General features: G+C 44.5%; 1 protein-coding gene across 1 annotated transcript in view; it reads right to left on the reverse strand.

Moving 5' to 3' along the window:
* The window catches only part of LOC124867575 (nuclear receptor ROR-alpha A-like), a 109532-nt gene that overhangs the window by 52221 nt on the left and 32146 nt on the right, over positions 1–25165 (reverse strand). The gene's annotated exons all lie outside the window — the stretch shown is intronic.

Here is a 25165-nt window from a genome sequence, read left to right on the forward strand (position 1 = left end):
CTTTTAACAGGAAGAAACCTCCAGCAGAACCAGAACCAGGCTCAGTGTGAGCGGCCATCTGCCACGACCGACTGGAGGTTTGAGAGAACAGAGCAGAGACACAAAGAGAACAAAGAAGCACTGATCCAGGAGTACTTTCTATGGGAAGGAAAAGTAAATGTTAATGGATGTAGCTCCTTTAGTCGTTTCACCTAGAAAGAAAGAACAGATAAACTCTGAGCCAGTTTTCAAGGTTAGAGTCTGAAAGAGAGCACATAGAGTTAGTCACAGTAGAAGCTCAGTCAGTAGCCATGTCTAGGAGAGAGAAAGGGTTAAACACTGAAAGACAGGACCATGTGGATCATCTGTAGAAGGTGAGCATTAAGTTGTTGCCAGCAGAAGCTCGGACGATGCCCCTCTCCAGAAAGGTGTCACAGGTAGACACAGAGTCAGACCAGGTGTAGCTTCTAGGAAGAGAAAAGAGAGAACAAAGTTAAAAGCTGAAATAACAGCAAATAATGCAAAATTAGAGAGTAGTATGAGAATGTAGTGAAGAGGGTGAAAGTGGTCATTATGTCCTCCAGCAGCCTAAACCTATAGCAGCATAACAACACACAGATAAAAACATCCAGTCCCATTCAGCACCAATGTGACACACTATAGCAACAAACTGTCCAGTTAATACTGTCAGACAGTTTTATGTGAATATAAGAGAACCAAACCGCTGCATCCAATCACAGGAGGAAATGGGCCTTTGTTCTGTTAGGTTAGGACTTTCCAGAACCTTCAGCACCACTTTTTCAAAGATTTAGAGGAACGTGACCCTGTGTGGATCAGAGAAGATGCACAATACAGTCCAACTCCTAATTCTTGATTTTAAAAAATTTTTATTGAGGCTCCAACTGAACCCGTTAGACACACAAACATGCGCACACAGAGAAATCCCTCAGTCCCAGTCCTATTAAATGAATGAAACTGATTGTCTGAGATTTCTGTGCTCTCGTTGAGCTGAGGAGGGAAACATGTTGCTCAGTTTTCTGTGCCCCCTCTGGTCCCCGCCCCTCTTCCCGCCTTCAGGCCCCTCCATATGGACCTGATGGATGAAGCTGAGCCGACACGAGGAGATGAAGACCAACACAGTGACAGTTAAAGAAGGCAGAGTTTAGCTTCTCTGAGTGTTGCCGGAGACAAAACAGGAGACTGACACAATGGTTAAATTCTGGTTCTGAACTGATTGGTCGGTTCTACAATGTAGAGGTCACCACATCTGCTTTACACGCAACATATCCTGGGTTTAATCCCATTAGGACAACATTCAGTGTTACTGAAGTTCCCAGTCCTGATGGTGTTGGTTTAGGCAAGAGCCTGTTTTTAATTAAATCATCACGACACATGGACTTTCCATCCATCCGTCCATATTCACTTATCCATGCAGGGTCACAGGGAGTCAATGGGCGGAAGAAGGGGGTCACCCTGGACAGGTCGCCAGTCCTTTACAGGACAACACAGAGACACACAGGACAAACAACCATTAGCACACACCTCAAACTTAAGGGTGCTTAAGAGACAAATGTTTTTGGCCTGTGAGAGGAAGCCGGAGTACCCAAAGAGAAACCACGCATGCACGGGAAAAACATGCAAGCTCCAGGCAGAAAGACCAAAAGCTGGGATTCGAACCCAGGACCTTATCACTCCAAGGGGCAGGATGGGACATTTGAAGCCAAGCTTTGAGGCGTGTACAGAGTAAAAAAGGGGCGAGTTAGATGAAGCCCCGCTTCGATGATTGTGTCGTCTTGTGGAAAACCACGTAAACGATGACAATGTCTCGCATTTCCGTAGAGACGTCACTGCTTCATTTTGCGTGTTTGATTTCAAAATAAAAGCGCGATGACATTTGTTGCTTCGTTGGTTGTTGTAATAGTTTGGTCGCGTGTCAGTATAGATAGGAGCATCTGAGAAGAATGGAGTCAACAAAAAAAAAGGAAAAGTGTGTGTGTTTGCAGCACATTACTTGATTGCCTTTGCATCATTACCAATAATTATGTATCAATTAACTTTCATCTTTGTATTTCAGGTGAAGTGTTTGTTGTGTGCCAGTGAGCTGGTATAAAACAATAATACTTCATCAATGCTTAGGTATTTCAGAGCCATACATGAAAAAGAAAAATCACACACTTCAAACACTTGTGCTGCATTTCCAAGCATCATTCAGGTTCCAGAAAGCAGGTGTTGGATGGTGCTGTGGTCAATCTTATTGTAAAGCATGCACAGCCCTTTACTGTTGTGGAAGACGAGGGATTCAGGGAACTCCTTTTTTTGCTGGATCCCACCTATGTTCTCCCTACTAGAAAGGTTTATATGTGTACACAACAAGATCAAATGTAGTGATAACTAATTATTGCAGGAATTTGAATTAATTTCCTTTCCTTCAAGGCATTAAAGTGGAGGAAAAATATGAAAAAACGGCCAAAGAGGAGATACAGAAGGTGTCTGCTGTGAACCTCACAGCAGATATGTGGACATCAATAAATACAGAGGCATACCTGGCAATAAGATGCCACTTCATTGATGCAGATGACAAACTGGGCTCTGTGCTGCTTGGAGTTGAGCATTTCCCTCAGAGTCACACATCAGAAAATCTGGCAAGGGTAGTTCATACAAACATGGAGGAGTGGGGCATAACTAATAAGGTTAATTGCCAAGTCACTGATGCTGCATCAAACATGACTGTATGTGCTGAGGCCTTCAGGATCAGACACTCTGTGTGCATTGCTCATGCACTGAATTTGTTTTTAAAAAGAATAATTCCCTGCTCTGTGTGACATTCGTACAAAGGCCAAACGAATTGTAGCATATTTTCACTCAGGCACCACAGGTAAAGAAAAGCCAGAAGTAATACAGATACAGATGGGAAGACAGTCACAAAAGCTTTTCACTGAACGTGTTGACACACGTTGGAAAAGCACTTGTCTTATGTTGGAACGTCTTTTTCAACAAAAAAAATCCCGTGGCAGCAGCCCTCACAACTCTTAAAACTGATATAACCTCACTATCTTGTCAGGAGTATCAGGAGTCCTTACCTGTATTATTCCCTTTCTACCAGGCAACATTAGAGCTCTCTGAAGATAGAAGGGTCCCAACCTCAATGGTTATACCCCTAATGAACATGCTGCACCATGTAGTACTTGCAAAATCAGCAAATATCACGAGTGTTGCTAAACTTCCCTCAGACAACCTTGTAAGGCGTGTCAGAGAACATGGGACAAGTCTAGAATCCCTAAACATGATGACAATGGCCACATTACTTGACTCCAAGTTAAAAAATCTTGGCTTCCACATCCATCAGATGCAGGAGAAGGCACCAGCAACTCTGGTGAGTTTTTATTTATTCTGTAAATTCTTTGAACTTGGCATATTAGTACTGCTGTATTTCGGCTGTTGGTGTTGTATGATTATACTTAATGGTTTTTTTGCTAGTTATAGATGAACTGTGGTGTCTGCTAGATGAAACAGTGGACCAGAAGAGACAAAGCTCCAATGCCACAGCAGATGCCATAGTAGAGGTGGAGCGATGCCTGGTAGAGGTTAACTTGAAGAGAAATGAAGACCCCCTGGCGTCCTGGCATACACGAAAACATGTGCATCCCTGCTTGTACTGCATGGCACAGAGGTCCCTATGTTCACCAGCATCCTCAGTGCCTTGCAAGAGACTGTTTTCCAGCCTGGGGGGGTTCATCAGCCGACGAAGAAACCGCTTTCAACTACTGTGAAAAATGTCTTGTTCTTGAATAAAAATAATTAACACCATACCCATCAACCAGCAATTTCACATTAAGTTGTTTGATCGGCAAGGACATTTCAGTCTCACCAGGAGAAACAGACTGAATGCTATTGAAGGAGTGAAATTCAATGTGCAGCTAACTATCAAGGATCTGAAGCAGAAGCCCCAGGAAAGGAAGTCACACACACAAAGCATGCAGTGCATCTTCATTGTCAAATCAGTCCACATAAAAATCATATCACATAAAAGAAAACTAGATGTCAGCATATTAGCAGAATTATTTTGGGTATAATTCAATTTAAGAACTATAAAGAAATGACACATGGGTTTTAAAAAAAACGTTATTGTGTCAATACTGCAAACATGTTCTGATATTTGAAGTATGAAGGCTGTCACAGTGTCTGTGCAGCAGCAGATGTCACTAATGAGAAATGAATGAAGCATCAAGTAACGAACCTTCAGGCAAAGCAATGTGTTGGAAATCTTCATTGCTTCATGAGGCTTCATTTGGCCATCACTACCAAGGGTACTACCACTGCGTCACGATGAAGCCCTCTCTCTATTCAGTGTCTTTAAATAAAAACAATACATCTTAACATCCAAAGGAAAACACTGAACATTATTGTTGAATCTAGTTTCAGTAGAGAGGAACTTCTCAACATCAGAGAGTCCTTTCTTGGGATTTTTTCACCATCTTTCATTGATCCGAGGTTCACTGAGCTCCTGGCAAGAGGAGCTGCGGCTCTATACGGGATCCAGCGCCGAAAGCGTCGGAGGGGAAAGCGTGCTGGTAAAGCTCCGCCAAAGAGTATGGAAGCAAATCGTTACCATATTTCAAAGGAAAAAGCATTTCCAGAAATACTTTTTCATTTTAAGAATGCGGCCGCGTTATTTGACTCATAAATAAAATTAGTAATCAATCATCCTATTTGCATTTGCATTTTCTTCTTCATGACTGCACATTTTATTCCATAATCAAAAAGAAAATAAAGCAGACATTGCTTTTTCGTTTTCGTGATCTGCCCGTAAAGTACTGCCCAGAACTCGAAAACGAAAAAGCATTCCGAGCTGCGGGCGCAGAAGAGTGACGTCAGCAGCCACTCTTCCTCAGCTCCCTGCTGACCGAGCTACCCATCTTGTTCGCTAGGGGGCGCTGTGCACGTCTGCATTGCATTACATTGCAAACGTGCCGAGAAATTGGTTGAATTGCAGCGGGGTCGAGCTCAATTTGTGGCAGTGGCAGGAAGAACTGGTAGTTCCGGTGGCAGCCTTATGGCCTGAGACATCCAGCGTGTTTTTAAGCATTTATTTATATTTTTCTGTGAGTGACGATTCAGAATAGCCGCTCGTGCTCTATAATAAACCGGCTGTTTGTGCAATAAATCGTCATCCTTTCAACACTTCATACATACACATAGTGCTATTTATTTTCCATGTCAAGTAAATACAATCACCTTATGTTATGGGTCTAAAGCTGTTTATTAAATAATAATCAATAATGACATCATTATTTAAAGGTAACAGGCTACAACAATAATCCCATTTGCCGATAATCAGCATCAGCTTCCACAAAAACAGCGGCAACCGCATTGGCAAGCTTTTACGGCCGGTCTGGCACCTTCTGGCATCCTCGCGGAATCCCCTGCCACCCTGCGGCAGGCTGTGGCAGCGCCGGTGACAGGCTGTGGCGGAACTACCAGTTCTTCCTGCCACCAGAACTACCAGTTCTTCCTGCCACCAGAACTACCAGTTCTTCCTGCCACTGCCACAAATTGAGCTCGGTCCTGCTGCAATTCAATCAATTTCTCGGCATGTTTGCAATGTAATGCAATGCAGACGTGCACAGCGCCCCCTAGCGAACAAGATGGGTAGCTCGGTCAGCAGGGAGCTGAGGAAGAGCAGCTGCTGACGTCACTCTTTTGCGCCCGCAGCTCGGAATGCTTTTTCGTTTTCGAGTTCTGGGCAGGACTTTGCGGGCAGATCACGAAAACGAAAAAGCAATGTCTGCTTTGTTTTCTTTTTAATTATGGCATAAAATGTGAAGTCATGAAGAAGAAAATGCAAATAGGATGATTGATTACTAATTTCATTTATGAGTCAAACAATGCAGCCACATTCTTAAAATGAAAAAGCATTTCTGGAAATGCTTTTTCATTTGAAATATGGTAACGATTTGCTTCCATAAAAGAGGACTTCGCACACCACTGCCTTCAATCCACCTGCAAATGTCCGCTCTCTCAACAATAAGATGGACGAGCTGCTTCTTCTCACCGGTAAAAACTCAGACCTCCGCGGATCAGCGGTTCTCTGCTTCACCGAGACATGGCTGAGTGGAAACATCCCGGACCGCGCCCTGCTGATGCCGGACTTCCAGCTGCTCAGAGCGGATCGCAGCGCGGAGCTATCGGGGAAGAGGCGAGGAGGTGGAATCTGCTTTTATATAAATGAAGGTTGGTGCAGAGACGTAAAAGTGCTGGAAAAACATATAGCCTGATCTGGAGTCATTTTCCATAATCTGTAAACCGTTTTATTCACTGTGAGAGTTTTCCTCGTTTATAATAATCAGCTCATATTTTCCACCTCATGGCTGCACTTCTGCTGCTGATAAACATCTTGCTGAGCTGATTACAGACATGGAGAAAAAATACACGAACTCTTTCATCATAATACTAGAAGATTTTAAAAGAACAAACCTCTCCAATGAACTCCCCAAATACAGACAGCATATTAAGTGTCCCACCAGAGATAAAAACACACTGGACCATTGTTACACAGCTTTAAAGGACTCATATCATGCTGTTACCAGGGCTGCTCTGGGTTTTTCAGATCATTATCTAATCCATCTCATCCCAACCTACAGACAGAGACTAAGAGCTTCCAAACCCAAGGTTCACACTGTTAAGAAGTGGACTGAGGAATCAAAGCAGATGCTACAGGCCTGCTTTGAATGCACAGACTGGACTGTTTTTGAAACTTCAGCCACTGACTTAAACCAACTAACTGATGTGGTGACATCATACATCAGTTTCTGTGAGGACATGTGTGTGCAGACCAAGACCTTCTGCACCTTTGGGAATAACAAGCCATGGTTTACTCCACACCTCAGGAATCTGCGCAGGGAAAAGGAAGAAGTTCACAGCAGTGGAGATTGGGCGCGGTACAGGCAGGCCAGGAACAGACTAACAAAGGAGATCAAAGCAGCCAAGAGAAGCTACAGTGAGAAGCTGAAGAACATCCTTTCTACTGGTGACACTTCAGCTGTATGGACTGGTCTGAGAAACCTGACTGCCTACAGGAGCCCCTCCACCCATCCTGAACAGAGTCGTCTCCTGGCCAACCGTCTGAATGGCTTCTACTGCAGACATGACAAGAAACCATTCACACCTCAAATCATCTCCTCTACATCCCATTCAGGAACAAATTCCTCCCATAAAGCTACCAACCCCCCACCATCAGATCCTCTACCTGCACTAAAGATCTCCGAGGAAGATGTAAACAGCTCTTTCAGCGCATGAAAACAAAGAAAGCTGGAGGACCTGATAACGTCTCCCCATCATGTCTGAAGGCCTGTACAAATCTACTCGCTCCGATCTTCACAAGGATCTTCAACAAGTCACTGGAGAAATGTGAGGTCCCCTCCTGCCTCAAACGATCCACCATCATCCCGGTTCCCAAGAAACCCACCATCCTAGGATTAAATGACTACAGGCCTGTAGTCCTGACGTCTGTGGTCATGAAATCCTTTGAGCGGCTGGTGTTGAAGCACCTGAAAGACATCACAGGCCCCCTGCTGGACCCCTTGCAGTTTGCTTATCGAGCAAACAGGTCAGCAGATGATGCTGTTAACTTAGGTCTACACTTCATCCTGCAACACCTCGACCATCCAGGGACGTACGCCAGGATCCTGTTTATAGACTTCAGCTCGGCCTTCAACACCATCATCCCAGACATCCTCCACCAGAAGCTCACCCAGCTTAACATCCCAGCCTCCACCTGTCAGTGGATCAACAGCTTCCTGACGGACCGACAGCAGCAGGTGAGACTGGGGAGCATCTTCTCCCGATCCAGATCAATAAGTACTGGTGCCCCCCAGGGGTGTGTTCTATCCCCACTCCTCTTCTCTCTGTACACAAATGACTGCACCCCATCGGACTCGTCCGTGAAACTCCTTAAGTTTGCAGACGACACCACTGTCATTGGACTGATCCAGGACGGTGATGAGTCTGCATACAGACAGCAGGTGGATCGGCTGGTACACTGGTGCGGTCAGAACTACCTGGAACTGAACCCACTCAAGACTGTGGAAATGGTGGTGGACTTTCGGAGAACACCACCCCCATACACCCCCCTCATCATCCTCAACAACACTGTATCGGCCGTGGACCACTTCAGGTTCTTAGGAACCACCATCTCTGAGGACCTGAGATGGTCTTCACACATAGACACTGTTCGAAAGAAGGCCCAGCAGAGACTGTATTTCCTGAGGCAACTCAAGAACCTCAACCTTCCACAGGAGCTGCTGGTCATCTTCTACACTGCCATCATTCAATCTGTCCTGTCTTCATCCATCTCAGTGTGGTTTGGATCATCCACCAAACAGGACAGGTCCAGACTGCAACGAATAATCAGGACTGCAGAGAGAATAATCAGAGCTGACCTTCCCTCCATCCAGGACTTATACAGGTCAAGGGTCAGGAAAAGAGCTGCTAAAATCTCTGCAGACCCCACACACCCTGCACATAAACTGTTCAGAGTTTTACCTTCAGGTGGCGCTACAGAGCACTGTTCACTAAAACCAGCCGCCACAGAGACAGTTTCTTCCCCCAGGATGTTTCTCTGATGAACATTTAATAAAGTACAAAACAACAGCATACAGATGTTGCAAATGCACCTTTTTTATTATATATGTGTATATTGTATATTGTAAATATGTTTATTCTGTAATGCAAAAACAGAACAAAAGAGTAAAGAGTACCGGAGTCAAATTCCTTGTTTGTATGCACGAACTTGGCAATAAAGCTGATTCTGATTCTGAAACACTGAGCTCTGTCTGCTTGCTGCACTAAAACGGGTTGAAGGTTTGGTTTAAAAGCTTTGTAACGCTGGTGTTTGTCCTCACACAACCTTCCTGAGATACATGTCCACTGGTCTTTATCAGCTTCTACAATTATTTAGGTTTCCACACTAAAACTAGTACGTTTCTTCGACATTTCAAATCATGGTGCAGTGAGTCACGCTGTTGCCTTAGAAGAAGATGGTGTTTACATGTTCTCTCTGTGACAGTGTGCGTTCCCTCCAGGTACTCCGGCTTCTTCCCACAGACTAACATGACTGTTTGTTGCTGATGTTGATGCTGATTGTTGGTTAGTCTAAATTCCCGTGCCAGGATGTCGATTCTGCGTTGCCCTTTGATGGACTGTGTTCTGTCCAGGGTGTACCCCACCTCCTTCCCAGTGACTGCTACAATTAGGCACTAGCCTCCCTGCAACCTAACAAGAATAAGAGGGCGCCTCCAGAAGCACTGTGCATCTGACATACCTGCTGACATGAAGATCATCTAAACATCAAGGTCATATCAGATAACAGCACAGGAAGTAAATGGATGTAACACCCAGGACAGAGGGAGTTCTGAACTAAAATAAGGTATTTTTAGAAAGAAAAGTGCAGGAACAAAGCATGACTTAGAGTTTGGAGGCCTCAGGGGTAAACATCTCTGTGACAGAGCTGTGTGTTGTATCCGTTCTGTTTCTCCTTGAACATTTTCATAAAACCTGTTACTGCTTGTGTCGTTCCACTCAGCTGGTGCACAGTACTGTTTTTAAGACATTTTTTTGCACATAATCAAACTAATTTCGCATGCAGATGCATTGCAAACCTTGACGGTGCGATTAAATGCCTGTTTGACTCAGCAAACTGAAAGTGACATTTAGTCATGCACGTAGCTGCCTGCAGAAACTCATGCTCTCTGACAGGCCACAGCTATCATATAATCCACCACATGAAGCATCACACAAAGAGGGGGAATTCTCACAAGTGTTGATTTAACTGATATAATGTTGAATCTGCTGAATTTTCTGTCCCTTGTGTGAGAAAGCAGACACACAGTCGCACAGTGTGGAAACAGTCCAAACATTTCTTCTGCACAAACTGTGCCATGATGTTTTCAGGTGTTGTTGTTTGGCTGTTTCTTTGTCTGTCAGAGCTCCGGCTGTTAGTGTGAGGAGTTACATCAGGGACAGATTATGTAACAGTGACATCTGCTGGGAACAGAGAGAGGGTTGGTGTTCAAGCTGCTGCGTCTCTGATGCTTCCAGGTCTGCATTTACTCTCCTGCTGCAGTAGGGAGTGTGGTTGTGTTGTTATTAGATGGTCCACAGTCCTGGTTCTTCTCTGATCGTCTCTTTTATTCTCCTCAGTCAAAATGATTTCTTCAGGATTTAGGTCTGAGAATTGGGACAGCCATGGAAGAAAATTAATATAGGGAGAATGTTAATTTGTTAATTTGGCCACATCTGCTGGATCATTACCCGGCTGAAAGACCCAATGATGACCCATTTTAATAAAAAATGCCCTGCTAGGTCATGATGCCTATCACTGTAACAAGGTTTCCAGGGCCTTTGAAAGAGAAACCAGTAAACAGCATCACAAATCATCCACTTTACAAGCAAGCATTTATTTTCTTCTGCCCTGAAAGAAATGTTTGTTCTTGTCATACTTTGTGGTGGCGTAATGAACATGTGTCCTCCAGTTGTTTGAAACGTTTCTATAATTGCTGTGACTGTAGCGATACGTAGATGTACGCTTAGACCTGGAGCTGTTTTCTTGTTGAAAGGAAGAAGAATTACATATCTGGCTCACTGGAATAGTATGCTCTCTTGTGTTTCTCATTTTGAAGAGTGGCTGACAGAAATTAGAGAGATTACTAATTAAAGGTTTATGCACAATATCATCAACTTAAAAATAAAAAAAAATGTGAATAATAAATGCTCCAGTTTCAAACTATTTAATAATGATTTTTAGGTTTGCCAATAATGATCCAGTGATTTTTTAAAGATGATTTTTTAGTTTACATGAGATGTTTTTCACTGCTAAAGAAATCTAATCTCAAATCAAAGGTTGGGGTTTTCTCATTTTTGCAGTGTGAGAATGTGCTGCTGCAATAAAAGAAAAGTTTATTTTAAAGTTTTTACACATCAGTAAACATGATCTGCACTGTATCTACTGTAATGTTTTAATGTGTAAATATATTCAGCAGACTGTAGGTCTGCATTTGTTTTATATTGCAGAAATCTTCTCTTAAAGAGTTCCTGCTCGCAGTAGTTCGTTGCTTGACTCATCAATGAGGATTTGTCTCGATTCTCCAACCTGAAATCATCCTGATTGCTGCCTGCTGCGGGGAAGATATTGACTGCTCAGGACTTACCTACAAAACCCAACCTAAACTCAGTGATACCTCTCAGGGGTTCTACACTGACCTATGTTCTCTTACTGTCAGAGACAATTTTGATAGTTCACGGCCATTCACGCAGACCCGTTACCTTCGGGTCAAGAAAAGTTCTTCTCCCTCAGCTTCAGTAAAGAGAAAACACAAAACTCTTGTAAAAGCTATATTAGCCACTCGCCGATACAGGAAAAGAATTGTCTTTTTGGTCTAGTTTATTCTCCATGTAACTTTTGAGGAAAAACAATGAAGTTCTTAAATATAATTTGATCTGTAATTTTGCTTAAAAACTGAACCATGAGCTTAAAGGCCGTTTTAATAGCAGCTGCTACACCCACTTCCTAATTCGACTGCAAATTTGCATTTGTGCTTGATTTTTTGTCTCTCCCCGTCTCATCAGCCTTGCAGCTCTTCTGGCATTAAACGTCAAAACCCCTCCGAGTCACAAACTGGGGAAATGAATTCAACGAGTGCTGAATGGAGCCTCTCTGGCATCCATCTGCATGATGTTCAGGGGGGCCGTCAGGCTGAGTTTAAGAGCTCTAAACAGGTAGATGATAAGTTAATCCATTTATGCGAATCCTTGCCACAAGGCGACCAAAATAAACAGCACAGAGGGAGCTGGTCTGGAAACGGAGGAACGTCTGAGAGATGTGACTGAGAGAAACAGAGAGAGTAGGAATCACAGACGTGGAGAAATATGAGGGAATTAATTAAAATGAGATTTAGGGCACAGAGTCTGAAATATTTAACAAACAGCTTCTCCCTGACTGATTAAACTGCAGAGCTGGTGTTCTCCCAGTCTAACATGAAAAACTGGATAAAATGTATTTTTGTGTTTGGTTCTGGGAACAATCCCTCCATCAAAGATAGAATAACTCTGTCCACCACTAACGAAAGAAGGGAACGTCAACAATGTCCAACCTGCTGTCATCAATCAGCAAATAGAAAACCTGGAACAGAATTTACAGCCTGCAAACAATATTCAGGTGCTTCTTCAAGTTGGTACCATTGCTACATTAACAAACCTGTAAAGTTGCTTTGTAGCATTTAAAATGTTCAAGACAAAATGCATAAAAAAGGAAAATGAAAACAAACCTAAACCATCACCCCTCCACCTCCGTGCTTCATGGTCTGTGTTTGTGCTGATATGCCATGTGTGGCATTCTCCAAACATGGCGCTGTGCATTACAGTCAAACATCTACTTTGGTCTCAAGGGGCAATGTCCCAGAATTGTTTTTCATTCAGATGCAGTTTTGCTCACCTAAGTCCTGCTGCCATTTTGTTTTTTAGAGAAGGTTAGGGTTTACAACGTGCAGAACAATGTGCAGAATTTTGCAGTTGTGCACTTGTTACACATTTGAAAACAGTAAAACTGTTGAAACAAGCAGATTTTTCCAAAAACTTTAAACTAAAGAAGCAAACTTAAATCTAGACTGCTACCATCTTGTTCAATCACAGAGAGCTCCAGCTGACACCTCAACTGTTTCCAGGTTTACACGGATGTAAAGCAGCACTCAGCTGTCAGCGCCATAAATAAAAACAGGAGCTTGAGTTTGTTCTGCTGCAACCTGAAATAAACATTTAACATGAGAGAGAGCAGGTGTGACAGCCGTTCATTCATCCTGCCGTCACAGCCGACCCTCACCTCTGCAGCAGCAGCAGCAGCAGCAGAAGAACTTGAATAAATCACAGCAGCATCTCCAGACACTCAGCTGCTAAAAACAGGGCAGCAGAGACAAAGTGCGGTCGGATCGCTTGTTCCCAGAGGAAAGTCCTGAAACATCCTGATGCACCTGCCACCCTGCAGAATCCGCATGCTGCAGCGCTTCCAGCTGCACCGAGATAAATGGACTGAGGGTTTCCACTGCTGCCTCTCCAGTAAATAGTCCGCACCAAGATCTCTGCACAGAAACACTTTTATTTCTAATACTTTGTCCTCAGTATTAAAATGAACAGGCCTCCTCTCTCAACCTGCAATGGATTTCTGACAAAACAATGTCTAATATGTACAACACCTTTTTACATATATTGACATCTCTGCTGAAGCTTCTACAATCCCAAAGCCTTTTAATATCTTTATTTTTTTATTGCAGCAGCATATCTGCACACAGACTAAATTGGGAAAAAACAGCCTTTAATTTAAGGAAATGTATTCACCGTGGCCCAAAAAACATGTTAGGAAATCATATTTTCTTTAAATCATCAGTGCCGCAGCTCCATAAAAAATCTTAGTAAGGGAGATTTTTTCTTTACTTTAGGTTACTTAGAGGACCATATTATGCTAAACAGTTCTCCATGACTTCATTTCCCCAGGGTAGAAATATGTATATGTGTTGATTTTTATAAGTCATTAAATGGCTACAAGAAAACACTTCCTGGTATAAAATTGTCCATATTACTAACCAAATGAAAGGGTAAAGCAACTGGATCAGCAGTGAGGACCCTTGTTAATCTCTGCCCCACACTACCAAGAGGTTTGGCTGAAGAGGACCCAAATGCAGCAAGGAGCAGAGAACACCTTGTAGGCGAAGTGCAAGAAAGCAACACGAACATCTAAAACTCACAGGAGAATGCCTTGAGCATGAGCAGGAATGGCAACTAAAAGAAACACAGTAAAGAACAAACAGAAAAAGAAGGAGGGACTGAAGTGAAAAGCTTAATGAGGTGATGATATTTAATAAGCTACAACTACGAGAAACTACTGAATGGAGATTGATAGACACAAAAAACAACTGAACAGAGCATGACTAAACACACGAAAATCCTAGAAAAAAAATAGTTGGAACTGGAATTAACTGAAACACACTGCAAAAGCAAACCCAGACTACCAAAATAAAACAGGAACTAACTCCAACAGAAGGAAACACTAACTGAAGAGTATAAAAGAAATCTGAACTTTAAAACAAGGAAAACATAAAACCACAAAATAAACAGCAGTCCTCCAAGTCCTGAAGCAGACACAGTGAGGGGGAGCTAAAAACATCCCCAAAGTTCACAGCCGGAGAACTGCAGCAAATAGTGTCAGCGTGGGGTTTCCATGGCAACCATATCTACATACAAACCATTGCTTTGGGAGGCATGTCAGGAAAAAGTTTTTTCTGTTCTACCATCACAAATGTGAACATATGGAGTTTCCTAAACTCTACTGGGACTTTAAGATGAAACAGATGAAAGCAAACTCGAGCTTTTCAGCAACAAACACTCCAGTTGGGTCTGTTGGGAAACAATGGACGATTGGTACAAAAGAACCTTGTGCTCACTGTTATGTATGGTGGAGGATCGATAATGCTGTGGGCTTGCCTCTCTGCCGTAAAGCCGTGGGAGCCTTGTTAGAGAGCTTGGCATCACAACCTGTCTGAAATACAAAAGAGCTGAATATGGGTCACCTCTGGGTCCTTCAGCGGGGTAATGATCCAGAACTGGCTGCTTCAACACAGAAATGAATCTGCAGGACAAGTCAGGGAGATTGAGCAAAGAAGGCTGGGAAAAGATCCATCTTTGTCTGCTCCAACACGGAAATAACATAGGAGGAGACTAAATGCTCTCCTGCTGGCCTGAGTCGATTCCTGAGGCATCAGTATGTTTTTTAAATGCAGTCATTAATTCATGTGTGGAGGGAGCAGCGGGTTGGGGTTGGATGTGGGGGTTTGGTGGTTCTCTGTGTTCAGAATGAAGCAGCAACAGCATCTCCAAACACATGTTTATCTTCCTGGTTTAAGTCGCTGCTCGGCAGGCTGAGTGACAATCCATCATGGCTGTTATTACCCAGAGATCCATGCTGCATCCATCACTGGGGAACACGCACAGCGATGTGTTCTGCCTTTTCATTTCCCTGTACAATGATCCAGCAGGAAAATGGCCCCAGCAGCAACATTAAATAAATGTCTTCTTCTGACTCACTAAGGTGTCAGATAAACTTTTTTCTTTTAAATATCTGCAATATTGAGATTAGTAATAAGGTCGAAAGGCATTTTGGAATCAATTTTCACATCAGATTTTGAAGGCACGAAGAGAAACTGCAGTAGTTAACCTTCAGATGTTAACCTGCAGGACGCTTTGCTTTGCTGCAGATTTGATCACATCTAGCATTAACACGTTGACATTAATTAACACCGACATGACATTTTATCTTATTACTCGATAGTGCCTCGTTTTCTGCTGCAGCTCTATTAAAACATGAAGGCAATAGGATTCATTGCGGTTGCGTCATTTTGATGAATTAGTGGGTTTCAGCCGGAAGAACAACCTGAAGACGATCACTGATGCATCTGATTGGTCATAATTTAAAACGACAAAAAGTATAACACTTCTTAAGGCGCCACTTAGAAGAATTTTATAACAGTTTGCTTGGGAAATTATGAGGTGGTTAGCATGCGTCATGCAAGTAAAAAGACCAATCAACAAGAATCTGGACAATTTTGTATAAATTGAAATTATTATTTGGAAACATCTGCCAATAGGCCCAGGTCTGGCAAACAAGTTCATCCTGAAAGCAGACTGCTAGATGCTAAAATAAGCCTCCAAAAACCCTGAAATGTCATCACCAGCACAGGTTCTTGCAACTATTAATATGAAAATGGATTCCTCTGGAATCACAAAGAGACTGAACAAAGTTTCATGAGAGGTGAGCAAGGAGGAAACCTCTGCTCTCTATGGGACACATGAAGGTCCAATTTAAAGCTACCAGAAAGAACATAGACGAGGACCAGGACATCTGGAAACGTCTGGAATGTTTATTGGACAGATGAATTATTTGGACATCAGAAAAGTGACATGTTTGGCATAAACAAGAACAGTGCTTTAGGACAAGAACCTCTTACCAACTCTGAAGCAAGGAGGTGGAAATGTCATGGTTAGGGAGTCCTTTGTTCTAGCAGGACCTGGCCAGCTCATAATCATAGAATCCACCATGGATAAGAGGGTGTTTGAGGAAAATGTGAGACCATCTGTAAAAAATTGAAGCTGAAGCAGAACTGGGCCCTTCAACATGACACCGACCCAAACAAACAAGTAAATCTATCAAGGGGTGGATGAGAATTAGAAAATGAAAAGTCCTGGGCCTAGTCAAAGCCCAATCTTGAGCTGATTAAGATGCTGTGGGGTGACTTGAAACATCTACCAGCTGAAGGTGAGAAGTAGAGCAAACTTTCTTCAGACCATGTCCAAATGTTTTGAGATGACTCTGGGTCAACCACTCGGGCTTATGTAAAGCCACACTGTGACTCCCACCAAACTCCATTAACGGCTGGCAATACTGTCTAATGCATGATCCTCTTCTGCTGGATTTCACTGGCACTAATATCTCTGTTCATGAAAGTTTGACATGATTTCAGGGGACACAGAATACACAGTAATCAAACCCAATATTTAATAGCATCTGCACAGGAACTGACTAATAAAAAACAGGATTTGCAAAGAGCTAATCTCAGAAGCTGCATTAAACTCATTTATTTTGACAGGGACATTATTTAGTTACCTACTGATGGGCTAAATATTTCTCACATTATATTTGCAGTAAACTGCAGCATTGACGCCTAATCTAGTCATACTTCATGTCAATAAAATATAAACAGTTTTATTATCATGCAGAAAGACAAAGTTTGTGTGCTGCCTCATTTTCCAGAAACCCTCTCTCTCTCTCTTAAAGCTTTCAAATCATTCTCAGATTGTTTTATAGTCTGTTGGTTTAAAAAAAAACGAGTCCTCGGCGGGTGCTAACACAGAGTAAACAGCTCGCTTCTCCATAATCTAGCTGCCTCCCTCCTGCAGCTTCAACCACAGCTGAAGAGGACAAGAGCCAGAATCAGTCAGACTGCTGGAGATCCGCTGCTGCCTGCATGTCCAGCCTGAAGCAGCAGGACCTGACATGTTCCATGTTAAAAGCTTGATTTATGTTTGGCTGCTAGGTTCAGAGGAATGTAGAATGTAATACATGACAGAAACAGACCAAAAAATTAAATAACAGGGACTTTTGTGTCTGTAACAAAAAAAAGTAAAGGCAATGTTTTCTCTTGCAAGGAAGTCAACATTACTCGATGTAAAACGCATGGTTTCAGTCAACAAAAATAATCTGTTGGAGATTCTCAGCGAGCCATAGGATAAGCTTAGGGTGTTTGTGGAGGAGCTTCAGTCCAGGTCTGCGGTGAAACACAATGGCTGCTGCGAGTTAAGGTGCAGCACCAAAAATTTTAATAAATTTCTTTATTATTAAAAAAAAGACATACAGTCCTTTGCAAAAGCATCCATATCCTTTTAACCTTGTAGGAGCCATTTTTGTTCTTGGTGTTGGGTTCTAGTTTGATTTATATTATTTGTTTGTTTGGGGTGGTGTTTTCACGCTGGTTTACACGCTGACCTATATTTCATTCTACCACTGGTGGCGGTGTGGGGTGAAAGTTATATAGGTGCAGAAGGAGAAGGCACAATGTTTGAGTGAGGGAAGGTCCTACGGTTTTTACCGCTCTGTTGGCCAAAGCCTAGCTTTTGTTGGTGATCTTGTGTTGTGTAAGAGACCAATGGATTAAGTAGTCAAACCTCACAAACTGTCCAATAAATGAGAGCATTCCCCAACATATTTGGCAGTCTGGATATTATTTGTAAGCGCGTTGGAACCTGGATCCACCCAAACCCAGAAGCAACCAAAAGAATGGAACTTGATGGTCGCAACAAACCTTTTCCCATTTTTCACATTAACCACAAACCTTAGTAATATTTTATCGGGATTGTAGCCGATAGAACAGCCCGGCATAACCCCAGATTTATGCCGTGCTCACACTGAACGCGGTGCCGTTGCGGCTCCAGCTGTGTAAAACGATGCTCCTGAGAGCAGACGTTCACATGGGTTCACAGGAGAAATAGCCCAAACATTTAGCAAACTGATTAGTTTTTTTTTTAACTACATTCCAATATGTTATCCCATTTCTTCAACAGACAGTTGAATCATAAAATCCCAGGAACATTAATTCAATTAAATTAAATTCAGTTTATTTATATAGCGCCAATTCACAACACATGTCGTCTCAAGGCTCTTCACAACCGTCAGGTTCATACATTCCAATTAATCGTAACCATTGAACAGTTCAGTCAGATTCAGTTATTTATTCAAATTGGATAAAAAGTTTTTCTATCTAAGGAAACCCAGCAGATTGCATCCAGTCAGTGACTTGCAGCATTCACTCCTCCTGGATGAGCATGTAGAGACAGTGGACAGTCCCTCATGACTGTCCCCCAAGAACCGCTCATGACGACTACAAAATCGAGGCACGTGACGTCGCCTGGTACGGATCCCACCCTGGAGCCAGGCCAGGGGTCGGGACTCGTCGGGGAGCGCCTGGTGGCTGGGTTGCTCCTCGCGAGACCATCCCCCAGTGGGCCCACCACCTGCAGGGGGAAACGTGAGGGACCGGTGCAAAGAAGATTGGGCGGCGGACGAAGGTAGAGACCTCGGCGGCCCGATCCCCAGATGCTTAGGCTGGCTCTAGGGATGTGGAATGTCACCTCGCTGGGGGGGAAGGAGCCTGAGCTTGTGCAGGAAGTCGAGAGATATCGACTAGAAATAGTCGGGCTTGCCTCCACGCCCTGCGTGGGCTCTGGAACCCATCTCCTCGAGAGGGGCTGGACTCTCTTCTACTCGGGAGTGGCCCACGGGGAGAGGTGGCGGGCTGGGGTGGGTTTGCTTGTCGCCCCCCAGCTCAGCCATCTCGTGTTGGGGTTTACCCCAGTGGATGAGAGGGCCGCATCCCTGCGCCTTCGGGTTGGAGACAGGTCTCTGACTGTCATTTCGGCCTACGGGCCGAGTGGTAGTGCGGAGCCCCCTTCTTGGCGTCCCTGTGCTGGATAGTGCCCCTCCTGGGGACTCCATTATTCTGCTCGGGGACTTCAACGCCCACGTGGGAAACGACAGTGACACCTGGAGAGGCGTGATCGGGAGGAATGGCCTCACCGATCTGAATCCGAGTGGTGTTTTGTTATTGGACTTCTGTGCTAGTCACGGATTGTCCATAACGAACACCATATTCAAACGTAAGGGTGTCCATCAGTGCACTTGGCACCAGGACACCCTAGGCAGGAGGTCAATGATCGACTTTGTTGTTGTATCATCAGACCTTCGGCCGTATGTTTTGGACACTCGGGTGAAGAGAGGGGCTGAGCTGTCCACTGATCACCACCTGGTGGTGAGTTGGATCCGCTGGAGGAGGAGAAAGTCGTACAGACTTGGCAGGCTCAAGCGCATAGTGATGGTCTGCTGGGAACGTCGGGCGGACCCCTTGGCCAGGGATGTATTCAACTCTCACCTCCGGGAGAGCTTTGACCAGATTCCGAGAGATGTTGGAGACATAGAGTCCGAGTGGACCATGTTCTCCGCATCTATTGTCGATGCTGCTGCCCGTACCTTCGGCCGTAAGGTCTGCGGTGCCTGTCGCGGCGGCAATCCCCGAACCCGGTGGTGGACATCGGCAGTAAGGGACGCTGTCAAGCTGAAGAAGGAGTCCTATCGGCTGTGGTTGGCTTGTAGGACTCCTGAGGCGGCTGACAGGTACCGTGGGGCCAAGCGTGCTGCGGCTCGGGAGGTGGCAGAGGCAAAAACTCGGACCTCGGAGGACTTTGGTGAGGCCAAGGAGAAGGACTACCGGTTGGCCCCGAAGCGATTCTGGTAAACCGTCCGGCGCCTCAGGAGGGGGAAGCAGTGATTTGCCAACACCGTTTACAGTGGGGGTGGCGGGCTGCTGACCTCGACTGGGGACATTATCGGGCACTGGAAGGAGTACTTCGAAGATCTCCTCAATCCTGCCATCACGCATTCCCTGGTGGAAACAGAGGCTGGGGACTCAAGGTTGGACTCTTTCATCACCCGGGCTGAAGTCACCGAGGTGGTTAAAAAGCTCCGCGGTGGCAGGCCTTCGGGGTTGGATGAGATCCACCCTGAGTACCTCAAGTCTTTGGATGTTGTGGGGTTGTCATGGTTGACACACCTCTTCAACATTGTGTGGCGGACAGGGACAGTGCCTTTGGATTGGCAGACTGGGGTGGTGGTCCCCCTTCATAAGAAGGGTGACCGGAGGGTGCGTTCCAACTACAGGGGGATCACACTCCTCAGCCTCCCTGGTAAGGCCTATGCCAGGGTATTGGAGAGGAGAGTCCGGCCGATAGTCGAACCTCGGCTTCAGGAGGAGCAGTGTGGTTTTCGTCCCGGCCGTGGAACACTGGACCAGCTCTATACCCTCTACAGGGTACTCGAGGGTTCATGGGAGTTTGCCCAACCGGTCCACATGTGTTTTGTGGACCTGGAGAAGGCATTTAACTGTGTCCCTCGTGATGCCCTGTGGGCTGTGCTCCAGGAGTATGGAATCGGGGGCCCTTTACTAGGGGCCATCCGGTCTCTGTACAAGCGGAGCAGGAGTTTGGTCCGCATTGCCGGCACTAAGTCGGACCTGTTCCCGGTGCATGTTGGACTCCGGCAGGGCTGCCCTTTGTCACCGGTCCTGTTCATAACTTTTATGGACAGGATTTCTAGGCGCAGCCGAGGGCCGGAGGGGGTCTTGATTGGGGACCAGTAGATTTCGTCTCTTCTTTTTGCAGACGACGTGGTCCTGCTGGCACCCTCTAGCCAAGACCTACAGCATGCACTGGGGTGGTTCGTAGCCGAGTGTGAAGCGGCTAGGATGAAGTTCAGCTCCTCCAAGTCAGAGGCCATGGTTCTCGACTGGAAAAGGGTGGCTTGTCCTTTTCAGGTTGGAGGGGAGTTCCTGCCTTAAGTGGAGGAGTTGAAGGGGTCTTGTTGGGAGAATGGAACAGGAGATCAACAGATGGATCGGTGTGGCTGTCGCAGTAATGGGGACCCTATGCTAGTCCGTTGTGGTGAAGAGAGAAAAGCGAAGCTCTCGACTTACCGGTCGGTCTATGTTCCTACCCTCACCTATGGCCATGAACTTTGGGTCACGTCCCACCAGGAGGAGGCCCAGGGGACGGCCCAGGACACACTGGAGGGACCATGTCTCTCAGCTTGCCTGGGAACACCTTGGGCTCCCCCCGGAGGAGCTGAAGGAGGTGTCTGGGGAGAGGGACATCTGGGTGTCTCTACTGAGTCTGCTGCCCCCACGACCCGGTCCCAGATGAAGCGAAAGACGACGAGTACGAATATAAACATTTACTATAAACGTATGGCAGACATGTACAGCAGGCAGGGTCTGCACCTGGTACCAGCAGACACAGGAAGGAAGGAAGGAAGAGGGGAGGACACAAGGACAGAGGGACTAAAGCAAGGAATGAAGTTAGGTCACCAAGAAGGTAGAAAGGAGAGAAATAAGAAAGGAAAGACATAAAAAGGATAGAGGGGAACAAGTGGAAAAAAAGAAGAAAGGAAGTGCAGAAGTCAAAAGGAATGACATCAGGAGGGAGTGCAGGATTGACATTATGGGAGAGGCAAATGTAGAGAATTATATGAGTGAGGAAGGAAGGTCAACATTTAGACAATGGAAGAGAGAATTCTTTCTCCATCGTCACTGTAACAGAATAAGTCTTTAGTGATAGCTGGGAGTTCATTTTGGTGTTGCTTTCTAAAGTTGCCCAATGCACCCTAGCTCTGTGCATTCGTTTCCGGTATGTATTTGTGTATGATTACACCTCTAACAAAGACTCACATTCATACACTGTTACACAGGCTGGCAGGTTGAGGTTAAGTGCCTCGTCCAAGAGCACATTGATGTGTGGCAGGGGAGGAAGCTGGAATTGAACCCACAGCAATTCATCCCATTGAGCCTTAGTCGCCATTTAAGATCCACCAATTAAAATAATGACCACTTTTCCTTACTCTGCTACATTCTCATACTACTTTCCAGTTTTGTGTTAATTGCTGATATTTCAGCTTTTAACTCTATGGTCTCTCATTGTTTTTTTCTGTTTCTAGAAGCTACACCTGGCCTGGCTCTGTGTTTAGCTGTGGCACCTTCCTGGAAGGGGACATCAGCTGAGCTGCTGCTGGCAACAACTTAATGCTCACCTTCTACAGATGATCCACATGGCCCTGTCTTTTAGTGTTTAACCCTTTCTCTCTCCTAGACATGGCTACTGACTGAGCTTCTACTGTAACTAACTTAGCTGTCTTTCTCTCCTAGATGAAGCCTCTAAAGGAGCTATAACCATTAATGTTTTACTCTTCTTTCCCACAGAAAGTACTCCTGGATCAGTGCTTCTGTGTTCTTTTTCTGTCTCTGCTCTGTTCTCTCAAACCTCCAGTCGGTCGTGGCAGATGGCCGCTCACACTGAGCCTGGTTCTGGTTCTGCTGGAGGTTTCTTCTTGTTAAAAGGGAGTTTTCCTCTCCACTGTTGCTACATGCTCAGCAGTGAATGCTGAGTCCAGAGTAAATGCTACAAGTCACTGACTGGATGCAATCTGCTGGGTTTCCTTAGGCAGAAAAAAACGTATAACCAGTTTGAATAATAAACTGAATCTAACTGAACAGTTTGATAGGATTAATTGGAATGTATGAGCCCGACTTGGAATATGTCTGCATGACTGGATTAAACTGACCTTTTTGTAAAGTACCTTGAGACGACATGTGTTGTGAACTGGTGCAATATAAATAAACTGAATTGAAAATTCTCCATAGGGGTCTTTAAATCCCTAGTTCTAAAGATCTGAAATTACTGAAACATTTTGCTCTGACTGTAAATTATCTGGTGTCTCAAACTGTTAAATTAAACAAGTAACAATAAGTAAGAATAGCAAAAATATTCTTTTTAAAAACTGTGTGAATTAATGTTCTTTGCTCATGCAGAACGTTTATCACCTGAAGATCGCAGTTCCAGGCTGTCCTTTAATAAACCCTCAGCTTGTTTTCACTTTGTAAGTCAGTGTTGAGTTTTTCCTCCATGAATACTGGATCTGGAGATCAGGAGGGAATCATGAAAAGCTGCTGAGCTCCTGAAGGTGAAGGAGTGAGGCAAACACAAAGAAGATACCTCGGGCAAAGTGAAACCTCACTTTCTCTCACACTTTGTGACTTTGTGCAAAGTCACAGAGACAAATACATCCTCAGAAATCTTGAGCAAAGACATGAAACATCCTCCTGAAAAAAAAACTCTCATCCAGACAAGATGTGTGTGTCTCTGAGACGGGTCAGTCTAAGAATACCAGCCCAGTATGAAAAGTTAGGAAAAACTTCTTCATCAATCACCAGCAGCTCACACATTGTCCCAGTTTCTCAGGAAAAGATGGTCAAAGACTCTTTGCTCTACTTCCTGCAGAATCTAAAACCTGTTCAAGGTGAGAAAAAAGTCATGGTCAAGAAATTCAGCAAACTTGCATAGGTTCTGATCCACTGCTATACTCCCGGACTTCCAGCTGATATATACTTATGTGAATATGTGAATTATGACATTATTTAACGCTCAAAACTGTACAATGTTTTCTGCTCTGGAGCCTACAGGTCTGGGTTAACACATCAATCAAAGAAGGGTTATATGGATACTTTGAATCTATTTGAAGTCCATCATTCTACAGGGAAGAAGATTATTTATGAACACAAAACGTTTCAGACAGCTGCCAATCTTCCCAGGCGTGGATGTGCCAGCAGATTTAGCTCAAAGTTCAGAGAAATGACCAAAAACCTCAGGAGCTCCAACTTAGACTCTACAGGCCTTAGCAGATTACGGATATATTTCATTTCAACTTGGAAAGACTCACAAAGAGAAGACAGGGATGCAGTTAGAAAAGTTTATTAGTGAATGTTTATTTCTTTGGCGATCGGACCCCAGTGGAAGATGCTGAGAATGACGTGCTTGAATGAACATCTTAGGGTTATATTTAGAGATGTTTTCCCCCCTGGGATCCGATCATGGTGGTGGAGTGGAGGCCTGAGGAGATTTGGAAGGAGTTTGGGAGTCAAATGGTGGAGATGGGGTGGAGGAAGGTCAAAGTTCAGCTGCAGAACTTTCAGCTGCAGGGTTCCATGGATGAAGATCTTTTAAAGTGGAGCCTTGAAGGATGATAGACCGGGGAGAAATGCTGATTGGTGGAGCAGAGACTGGTGAGTCTTCTATGTTGAATTTTAGTTTAAACTCCATGACAGGACAGTTAGAAAAAGACTCAAGAAGTATGGTGTTTCAGAAGTTTTAAAGGAGAAATCCTTTACCTGTCAGGATCTGGGTTGTGTTTGTGTTTGTGTTTGCCACATGTGTTTTGTTTCAGACTGTGCTGGAGCTCTCAGGTGTGCAGGGTGACAGGTGCGACTTGTTCCACTGATTACTAGGAGGAGTACTTAAGCAGGAGGCTGCCAGCACTTCAATGCGAGAGTGTTTTACCACCAGTGGTACAAACTCGAGCCCCACTCTAAGTCTGTGCTTCGTTCTTCGACCTTCGATTAAGTTTGTTTTTGCTCTTCTGCAGATTTTGAAACCTAAGCTTTGGATCTATGTCACTGAATTTCTGACTTCGTTTCTGGAAGTTATTCTGGATTATCAAGCCTATCTTCGTTCTGAGGATTCCTATCCTGTCATCTGCCTTTGTTTGGATTTGCATCAAGCTGGCAGCTTCCTGTCCTCTTCGTCTCCTGAGCCAAGCCACAAGCATACCATTTCCACCCTCCAACGTAAACCACCGCACATCGAACTTGTTTCTTTGTTCCGAGCTCACACAGAACAGCACCAACTGAACGCTTTAACTGAACTGCTTAAGACCTGGATGCTGAGTCTCATTCCCCCTGGCGACCTGACCACCATAACCCAGTAAGCCGATCTCAGATTCATGATAATTATTTGTCATTCATCTTGTCTTAGATCAGCCTTTTCCCCTAATCCGCCTCCACAAGCTAGCAGTGAGAACGAGAGGATCGACCTAACTCGGGTACCACTAGAATACCATGATCTTAAGGGAGTGTTTAGCAAGAATAAGGCTCTATCCTTACCTCCTCACAGGCCCTATGATTGTGCAATTAATCTTCTTCCCAGTGCACCTCTTCCC

This window comes from Girardinichthys multiradiatus, chromosome 4, assembly GCF_021462225.1.
Source record: "Girardinichthys multiradiatus isolate DD_20200921_A chromosome 4, DD_fGirMul_XY1, whole genome shotgun sequence".
NCBI classification, from domain to species: domain Eukaryota; kingdom Metazoa; phylum Chordata; class Actinopteri; order Cyprinodontiformes; family Goodeidae; genus Girardinichthys; species Girardinichthys multiradiatus.